This window comes from Nothoprocta perdicaria, unplaced genomic scaffold (genome assembly GCF_003342845.1).
Source record: "Nothoprocta perdicaria isolate Ctin4 unplaced genomic scaffold, notPer1 scaffold_0, whole genome shotgun sequence".
NCBI classification, from domain to species: Eukaryota; Metazoa; Chordata; class Aves; order Tinamiformes; family Tinamidae; genus Nothoprocta; species Nothoprocta perdicaria.
Genome location: NW_020454092.1, coordinates 15,690,028 through 15,700,025, shown reverse-complemented (window position 1 = coordinate 15,700,025; position 9,998 = coordinate 15,690,028).

The following is a 9,998-nucleotide window of genomic DNA, read 5'->3' as shown; positions in this document are numbered from 1 at the left end:
GTTTCATTGCCTGCTTGCTATGAGCACAGCGCATTGATCGCGAGGTGCTCTGCCTCTCTCCTTTGACTTCACAGTTCCTCCTGCATTACGCATGCAGACAGGCAGAGGCGTGAGTGTAGAGTTTCTGACCATATTTTTCCATTGGACATGCTCTACAGTTGTGCTTTTCTTCCCTGTGATTAGAATTAATTACTGCTGCTTCCACTCTGCAGCATGAAAGAGAACAAAGCTGAAGGTATCTGTCAGTGCTGGTGTAAAACAAAATGAGAAAACAGGGAAAGGAGGGCAGGTTTTTTTTTTTTTTTTTTTGAGGCCAGTGGATAATGAGAGAGCAATTGTACTGCTCACTAAAGAACAACTTGTCAATTCTATATTTAACCCCTTCACCCCCAAAATCAATAACATATCAATCTGTCATTCCCCTGAGATGTACAGTATGCATATGAAGTGGAGATAAAAGCAGACGAGGAGCTGCAATTTGCATGGAAAGTAAATGGCTATGTGTAGGAAGTTTTTGATATGTTGCTTGTAAATTCAATCCCCTTGGCTTTATTTACTTACTTTGTATTTTTATTTCTAGTGTGTATTGTGGATTTTTTTCCTTTGTTTTTGTTCTTTTGTTTTTTTTATTTCCAGATTGCTTTAGCATGCCATGCAATGCAATGGCACTTTTATCCTGGTGAGCTGCTATTTCCATATAAAAAGTAGAGTGTTTTAGAGTCAAACATATATTTTTAACACTTGGGGAATTTAAACCGTGCTGTGTATTTGTAAAGGCTGCTCAGTGCAAGAGCTTCCACTTGAAAAGATCAAACAAATCAGAGATATGTTCTGAAAAAGAAAGGAAAGGAAAAGGGGAAGGGAAGGAGAAAGGAAAAGAGAAAAGAGAAGGAAAGGAAAAAGAAAGGAAAAGAGAAAAGAGTAGGAAAGGAAAAAGAAAGGAAAAATAAAAAGAGGACACAATTCAGTGAAAACAAAGGGAGGATTCTGCACAAAGGCAGGAAGTACCAGCTGCACAGGTGAGGGTAGGTAACAAACTAGTAAGAAAAAAATCTGAGAATTCTGGATCATCACGACATTATAAATTATGCTGTTGGGGGGAAATGGCAGTTCCTATTTTCTTCCTTGGAAACAGGAACTTGAAGAACCCCTCTGCTTTGCTCAGTATTAGCAAGGTCATTGCTAGAGCACTCTGGCTAGTTCTGGGTGAATTTTTTTTTTTTTTTTCAAGAAAATGTAGGTTTGGAGAAGAGCAACAGAGACAATTGAAAATCTGGAAAACGGGGCTTGGGAGTGAAGGTCAAAAGAACTCAGGATTGTTTAGCAAAAGGACAAATAGAGAAGAGGTAGCTAGAAAGTAGCTGCATGCCTGCAAAGAAGGGAACACTCTCTTCTCTATGACCAAGGTGGTGAAGAGAAGGAATGGCAGGATTAACCTGCAGCATGGTGGGGATTTGTCCGAAACACAAAGCATAAGCATAAAGACACGACAGCCCGGTGTGTAGCCCGGCGGGGGAGCTCAGGTATTCCCATCACTGCTCTCAGAGCAAAGGGGCACCTGGCTCCGAGGAGCTGACTTTGTCCCTGGGGCAGAGGGAGACGCTAGGTAACCTCAACCGGTCCTTTCCTGGAAAATTCWTTTTTAACAGGCCCATTTGCTCTCCAGCCCTCGCACTAGACTGCAGATGCAGACCCAGCGGCCATATGATCGCTCGTGTGACTCCGAGAAGCTCTGTGACAGGCAATTTATTTCCTTGGATCTCCCACCCGCCCCGCACTGGAGGCTTTGCTATCTGATAAAGGAGCTGTGCGTCGCGGAGTGTCCGCTCCAATCTCGTCACGGGTAACACTGAGCCGTCTGCTTCTATAACCCTTCCTCAAAAGCAGGTTGGTAGAATTACAGAAGATCTTCCATGCTGAAAGATGTCAGCCTAAAGCAATATCTGACTACCCGGTAAGAACCAATGTGGGATATTTAACTGGTTTAATATTGGCAAGCAACTGGTAAAAAAAGATATTTTTTCTGGCCGGTGGTTGAAACCGACTCCCTATCCTTTTTTCCATTCACCCTATCTAGCCAATTCTTCTTTTATTTTTTCTCTTTAACCATTACTGGCTTTTTGAGGGGAGGCTACAGACAGTTAAAATGGGAGATCCTGGAGCAGCAGATCCAAAAGGTGGTGTAAAGAATATAGGACTACTTTCTTCTGTTGTTGTGCAAAAAGCTTTAAGCTTTTGCGATCTAGAGACTGAAGNAAAAAAAAAAAAAAAAGAAAAGAGGGTAATCTTGCCAGGGAATTGCATTTAAAATAAATTCAGAGAAAATATTCCTACAGCAACAGTCTGCAGATCCCAGAGTCTGTTTGTAGTTATTCAGTGCCTCCATTTCACTTTCCTTTCAGAGTATCCTTAGCATTAAACTGCAGGGGCAAAAAAAATCCTATTTATATTTGTCTTTTTTACAAGTCACCTGTTAGTTCCACAAAAAGAGAACTGCTCAGGATGAAAAATTTACAGACAGAAAGACTCAAAGCCTGTAACCTCTTAAATGTGATCTGTAGCCTCTCTCCATTTGCTGGTTTGTTAGGTAGTGAGTTATGGTTCCTGAAGACTGGTGTGACTGGGGTGCCAAAAAACCCCATCTGCTCATCTGCTGTAGCATGATTTCCCTAAATTCCATGCTGGTGCAGTAACCAGCAGGCACATTTGTGTCCCTTTTTAGTTTTAGTTGCATATACATTCATTTAATTCCAGCCTTCACTTCCTGATTTATGTTTGGAAGAATCTTGCCTGGATTAAAAGATCACATGTTCCACTCCCCATAATGCTCCATTTTGGCATCATGGTTCTTTCAGAAAGTCCCAGGGGATCATTCAGAACAGGAAAAGAAGGATGGGGAAATATTTTTGAGAAAAAAAATATCGTCAGGAGGAAATGTAATCTTATAGCCTCTCCAGTTGCCAGGTACTCTGAGTAATGGTATCAGTTCAGCACTGGCAGAAAGGGATAGAGCTACTGTCGAAATTCCAGAGCTGTCTTGTGCAACAGCAGAATGGTCCTGGGAGATCTCCCACGAAGCTTCTACCCAAGCAGGCTCTCCTTAGTGTGTGAAATTTGATGGATTCACAGCCCAAATTGCTGGCTCTTTTTATCTCTCTGAGTGTGGTACAAATCCTCATTATTAAAAATCAAGAACAGAAAATCCAATTGTAGATGTAGTATCAGTCCAGGTCCAATTTCTAGGAGGTGAAATAAACTAACTTCAGACACCGATGGACAGTTGACTGCTGCACAGTAGCACAGCACAATTTAGTACAATTTTCCACAGTTGACATATGTTGATCAATATAGGACTCAGGATTTAACAGGCATAGAATTTCAATTAAACTGAATTACAGAAGAGTACAGTCATCATCGTGCTAGGAAAGAGGTGTTTTAGCAAATGAGACAACCCCACTTTCTGCATGCTGTGCTGCAGCTACTCAGAGAATTAAAAAGTGGGCTTTAACTTTCAAATTTTCATCAACGCTTAATTCTTAACCAAACCGTATCATTAAAGTAAATTGTTTTTCTTTCTTTTCTTTCTCTTTCTCACCTTTTCTGTTACTGTTGGGACTTTGAAAAGGGTTAGGACTGATTGTGTTTAAACTGACAGGYGCTTTGTTCCAAGATAGGGGACAAAGCCAGCTAAGCAAACCCAAGCCCWGGTGAGTCGATTCTATTTTGCTAGCATTAGTTGACGGTTGTGCTGTCCTGAGCTAGGCCAATGGGGGCACAGCCTCATGAGCAGGGTGTGTTGTTGTCCAGTTGGTGTGAAAAGCCTTGTGGACGTGCATTTCAAGCTTGCTGCTCACTGGAATGCATGCATGGGATGTGCACCCTCCACATGCCCTCCTGCCTGTTGTTCTTGCCTGCTTGCTGCAGACAAAGATGACTTGTGTTCAAAAGAGCTCAGTTTGTGGTTCTTGTCTGTCCCCGTGCCCATTAACTGCAGCATGAAACAAACGCCAACACTGATGGGTAGAACACAACTATTGTAAAGAGTATAAATGCCGTAAGGTGACAAAAAGTAACAACAAAGAATTGACTCATTTTAGTGTGATAAATGAGTGGATTTTGACTGAGGTTAAGCCTAGGAGCAGAGCAAGGCAGAAATTCTTCGGCCAGGAAATCTGCGTCATTAACATGGTCTTGAAGCCATGGCACAAGTATTTGTTACGTGCTTTGTCCCAAGTCAAATAGGAATGTAGTAAGCAAAGCGCCTTTTATATGGCAAGACAGACCACCTTTTAATGTGGTGCAGCTGGGCTGTTTCAAAAGGATCTCTTCCTGATACCACCAGGCAGATCTAGGTTTCTCTGAAGACGCAGGTGCTCTCAGCTGCCTCCAGCTTGTTTTGCTCTGAAGAGCTGTTGAGTGCAGGCCRTCTTTTCTCAGAGCAAAATGCTCTAAAATGCAATTGGTGTGAGACAGTTTCTGTGTTTCTRGGCCCTATTGTGGAACATCCATTACCATCCAGGCCACCAGAGTGTAGGGAAGGGCTTATTCAAAGATGAGCCAGTGTCTCAAACTCTCTAATGGTGGTGAATTTGGATTCTCTGTGGAGTGTCTATAAGATGCTGTGAGTGGTGTGAAATACAAGGAATTGCTTTTACATCTTCTGATGAGAAGGTTGTGCAGGTCTGTGAATTTAGTGCTGGATTAATAGCCCTGAAAAATGTATCAATTTAAGAGCTTATCCATGCCAATGCGTCCTAGTACTCATCTGGATTGTCCAGCTTTAGAGGTGAAAAGTAAAGACCTCTTGAGAGCACACCAAGTGCCTTGTTTCCTTATAGCAAAGAGCAACGAGGGTGGCAGCACTGGCAKCAGGCTGCATCTTGTGGACACATTTCCACTGGCAATTGGACCTAAGACCCACTTCCCCTCACAGTGGGTGCATGACGTACAGAGTGGAAATACTTCACCAGAAGGTCACCTGCTCATTCCTAATTTGCTACAGCATTTTGCAGGTGTCCACCTGGCCTTCTTGTCCTCTCCAAAGGCCAGASCCAGTCCATATCAAAGCCCATGATATGAATGGCAAGCCACATTCATCAGTTCAAGTGCATGGCAGGTGCAGAGTCGAAGTGTCTGTGCACCTCCTCTTGCAACTAGACCATCTGGACCCACCAGCCTCCTGCATTTAATGGAAAGCCAGATTTGAATCTGTTTCTCTGGATGCAGGTGAGCACACTGGAACTCTGACACYTTTTCTCCCTTAGGCTTTCTACTTGGTTAGCTTTGGTCATCTGGAGGGGAATATTGTGCGAGTCTATAAGGTAGACTTTGGGATTTTTCTGCTTCCTTTACAGCTAACACCTCCTTCAGGCTTAGAAGGAAAGAATTTTGGGGGGGATTTTCCCCATATCTCTCCTGGCCTCCAGCCGTTTCCACGTAACATACAACTTTGGCAAGATACAATTTCTATCTGTTTAGGACATGAAGAGCAGCATTGGGTGGGTCATAATTTTCTTGCTGACAATATTTAGATCAGTAGATCTGTACAGCAGTAGAGTCATGGCAGTGACTCCACCATGACCCTAACRAAAGTCAATTTGCATGGAGAACTGAAGCTTTTGAAGATCTGTAAGAGCTAAGATGTTTGCACATTTCCATTCAAGGAGAGAGAGAGAGAAAAAAAATATATATATTGATGTGTATACATGCATACACCGATCCTCCAGAAGTTTATTTTCTCTCTGCCATGTGAGGACATTCATTAGTGAGATTGGGTGTGATCACTGTAAATCTCTTGTGCTTCGGAARAAGGATCAGATGTTTTTATATGACATCCCAAAGAGGATAGTTCCAGCACAAATCAAATACCATCTGGTTCAAGTAGTGCCTTGCTGATTTTACAAGACTGCGTTTGAACAAATACTGTTAAGTTAAAAAAAAAAAAAAAATCAGGAATTATTACTACTTGATTTTGCTCTCACTGAAACTGCTGTGTCGTACAAATGCAGAGAAAATATAGTCATTTTCTCCACAGAATTGCTCTTTTCTTGCTTTCTGCAGTACCTGTTAATTAAACAGCTTGTTTGTTGCATTTTCCCTCTTGAATGAAAGGTATTTGTAAAGTAAAAATGTCCAGTTGCAAAGCCTGAATTCATGGCTAAGGGATTCAGACTCATGTGGCCCATTTGAAATTGAATCCTTTACATTTCAAATGTAGCGTTTTTCTTTCCCATGGTAGTGTAGGTCATACCTGATACCTGAGAGAAAGAGATGGGAACTGAAGTGCTAGCAGACCTGCACAAGGATTAATGCTCCAGTATGATTCTTTGTTCTGTGCAAACCCAGAAATTATAATGACTATTTTTTTTTTTTTAATAAAAATACTCGATTAGGACSGTCATCCATGTCCAACTAGAAACAGAGAAAAGCTTCCCACTGTGTTGGGAATCAGATCTCTTGGTCCATTTGCTCAGTGGTGCATATTAATGACAGATTCAGGAAAAGGAGGTTTGATTTCCCAATAGCAAATAGAGAAATAGATGGTTACCTCTATTTAGGCACCTTTAAGAAGAGGGCTGTCTAGGTCTATTAATATTTCCTGGACTTTTCCAGTGATGTCCTTTAGAGTCTTACTGTCTTGCCTCTATTTGGAAGAGCCCTTTGGAGTTGAGGCCTGTGGTTAATCCTTCTGACAAYCACCAACTCCCGAGATGGTATTTGGTGATGGTGGAGACACTAAAAGAAGCTGTGCAGATGGTGGCAGGTTGGCTCGCCAGAAATGGCTGTTGTTGCTTTTGTCTGAAGACTGACAATAAATATCAAGAAGGTTTGACTTTTAAAGGGAATGTTAAAACTGGATTGAACTGCTGCCCTGTGCATATTTTGTGTTTGCATGCATTTGGCAAAGCCAGAGGTTGTGACCTGAGGTCACTGCAAGCTGATGAAGGGGAGCTTGCCTTGGGGAGGRCTTCTTCTTTCCTGTAGTTACAGAAGTCCAGGCATGATGTGAAGGAAAAGGATCAAACATGTTTATGCTCAAATCTGTGAGCCTTGAGCAAAGGTTATATAAACATCTAAGAGTATGAAACTGGAGAGGAACTTTGTACTTACTAAAATAGGAGAGGAAACAATTTTGTATAGACAGGATAAATAGTTCAAACAAACTATATTGTCCATAAAATTACCATTTATCCTGCTCTAAATGTTATTGCTGGAGATGTCCTGCCTTGGTATCCTTCAGCAATGCATCCCTGGGAAGTATTCCTTAGGCATCCAGTGTGGCTTTTTGGAACCACCAACTGCCCGTTTCTGTTTTCTGGAATGGGCTAACAGAAGAAAAGGCCTAGTTTCTGCCTGACATCTTCATCAAACTTGAGAAAATCCTTGGACATAACTGGGTTTGGAAACGCTTAAATCATAAAAATTAAATGAAAGTCTGAGCCAAATCTTATTTCCCACTGTTCCTGTTCTTGCTTCTCTCTGACATCATTATCTGATGTATCTAATCAGCTGATCCATGCCGGAAAGGTTAGAAATGAAGGATATTCCTGTCTGTTACAGATTAATAAAACAAGAGTAGCTTGAGCCCTTATGAGACTTGAAGTCAAATGGCTTAGGCCACGTACGTGCAAAATCACTGTTTGCCAGAGGGATTGAATTCTTATAGCCATGGACTAAGAAGGTGGAGTCTGCTTGGGATCAAGCTTTACTGTTTAGATTTTTAAAATAAACACAGAGTAGATTTTAAATTGAATGGTACCAGATTAGGTTTTGGGTTGTAACCAGGCAAAATCAGGTTATTTCATGGGATTTCTGCCATCTTGCACTACAGAAATCTTATATTACTGTAAATGTGGAGCTCCCAACTTTACTATTAAAGTGCTAGGATCAGGGCTAGTATCTTTTTTTGCTGTACAATATGAAAATTAAAGAGGCCAGTTCTGGCTGGAGATTTGAATCTAGTCTCTTCTCACCCTTCCCTTCCACAGCCCCATTTCTATTCATTGCATGGGTAGACTTAGGCATTCAATGAAAAATGCTTTATAAGGTGCCCCTGATCTTCCCTAAACTGTGCACTGTGGTTGTTTTTCAATTATTACTGTTTTTTGGGTGTTGTTTGTTTGTTTGTTTGTTTGWAGTACTACACAAATGTGATTTGCTCAGGGGGTATATTCAGATAAAATATGCTCAAGGCATTTTGGATTTACGAGTTTTACATAGGCAGAGTTCTTCTGGGACTAGCATATATAGATATGCTAGTAAGTAATGTCCTTTCAACCTGAATGACGTAAGAGAGCTACCACCAGTTGCTGAGAGTGAGAGACAGATACCCCAACAAGTTGGCATCTTATTATTATCATGGGTAAACTGGGTCAGAGATATTAAGGCCAGTRTTTCACCTAAGAAATCTGACTGATTTTCATTTAAGTGCCTTAATCTGGATTTAAGAGCCAATGGCAATGTCCATATTTAAACTTTCTGGCTTCTCTGTCTTCCCTTGATGCCAACCTAAGTGATGAGGGCTTAAAACCAAGGTGTCTTGATTCCCAGTCCTGTGCTTTCTAAACTACGCCGGCTCAAGAGCACGTGTGGATGCGCTTGGCTTGCCCAGCCTGCCGTTGCACACCCTGCAGCCGTGCAGTGCAGCTGGGTGACACGGTCTCCTTCCGCAAGTCCCTTTGGTGTGGCTCAAGCAATCACGTTAGACCAGAGCTGGCTGTGGGACTGTACAGCCATCACCCTTCTCTGTCGTGCTTCGGGTTCCCTGCTTGTGAAATGAGGAGCCTGCTTAGTCTGGGGCAGTGGTGCAGAAGCAAGGGCTGTAGCCGTGTCTGGATGGTGGCACTGGGAAATGTTCCCGTAGCTCCTAGCAGAGCTTGGCAAGTGCCCTCTGTGTTCAGCAGTAGGAAACGTCCCTTCCGAAGCCCTGCAGAGCCTCCATTGGAGGAGCCGCTCATTCCGAATGGGATGCTCCTCAGTCACCAACCTTCCCGTGCCTTGGAGAGGCAGGAGAGATGATGCTCAGCAGCTGCTCATCCCTCCCTCTCTCCCGGTCCCTCATGCCGGGTGTCAGTGAGAAAAAAAAAAAACGGCAGAGCACTGGCCATTAGCAAGGAAAACAGTTTAGGGAAGAGATGAAATAAAAATGCAATCAATTATCTCGCGCCGTGCCCAGGTGTGTGGGTGCAGTCAATTCTCAAAGTCATCACGAATTTTAGAGGAGAAAAGGGAAGCTGCTCGCAGCACATTGCGAGCCGGGGAGGAGGGGGGCAGGAGTCGGCTGGAGAGAGCGGTGAGGGGAGCGAAGGAGAGATTAATTTCCCTCTTGAGTGAGAAGTGTGTCGGAGACAGACAGATGGGCTGTAAATACTCGAGAGCAAGGACGGGAGCGGGGACGCGGGACAGGCTGGGGACCGAAGCAYGGCTGTGATGGAGCTGCTGCATCGCCCGGCCAAGGTGACCAGGTTTTGCTTTGAAAGGGGAGATTTCTGAACCGTGGCCATGACACTTCATGTCAAGCCAGAGCGGCACACCATATTTAGGCTGATAAGTGATATCCAGATCCCGGTGGGGCTTTCCTTAAGAGTCAGCTCCAACCATGAGGGAAATGGGAAGGGGGAGAGGTGAGGGGAGAGGAGGAGGGCATGAAAAAAAAGGGAGATGAAGAGGAGAGGAAGGAAGGAAGGAAAAGACGCTGTTCTTTCCTTGTTAAAATTATTGAGCTGTCTACAAGTGGTGAGCGAGGGCACCACGTGACCAGCAGTTAATCACATTGCTGTGAAATGTGACTGCTGCTGATAATAGGATCTTTCCTTCAGTAGAATTTCTGTTTCAGAAGTAGTGATTTTCACAAAGCAAAGAGGCTGAGGGAGATATCGTTTCAGATCTAGCAGAGCCTATGTACATTTTCCTTATGGAGAAAAACCTCCTTTTTCCTTTTTGGGTTGGTGTCCTTGTTTGTAGCRTTATTGCTGTTATTACCATCCTTTCTCTCATTT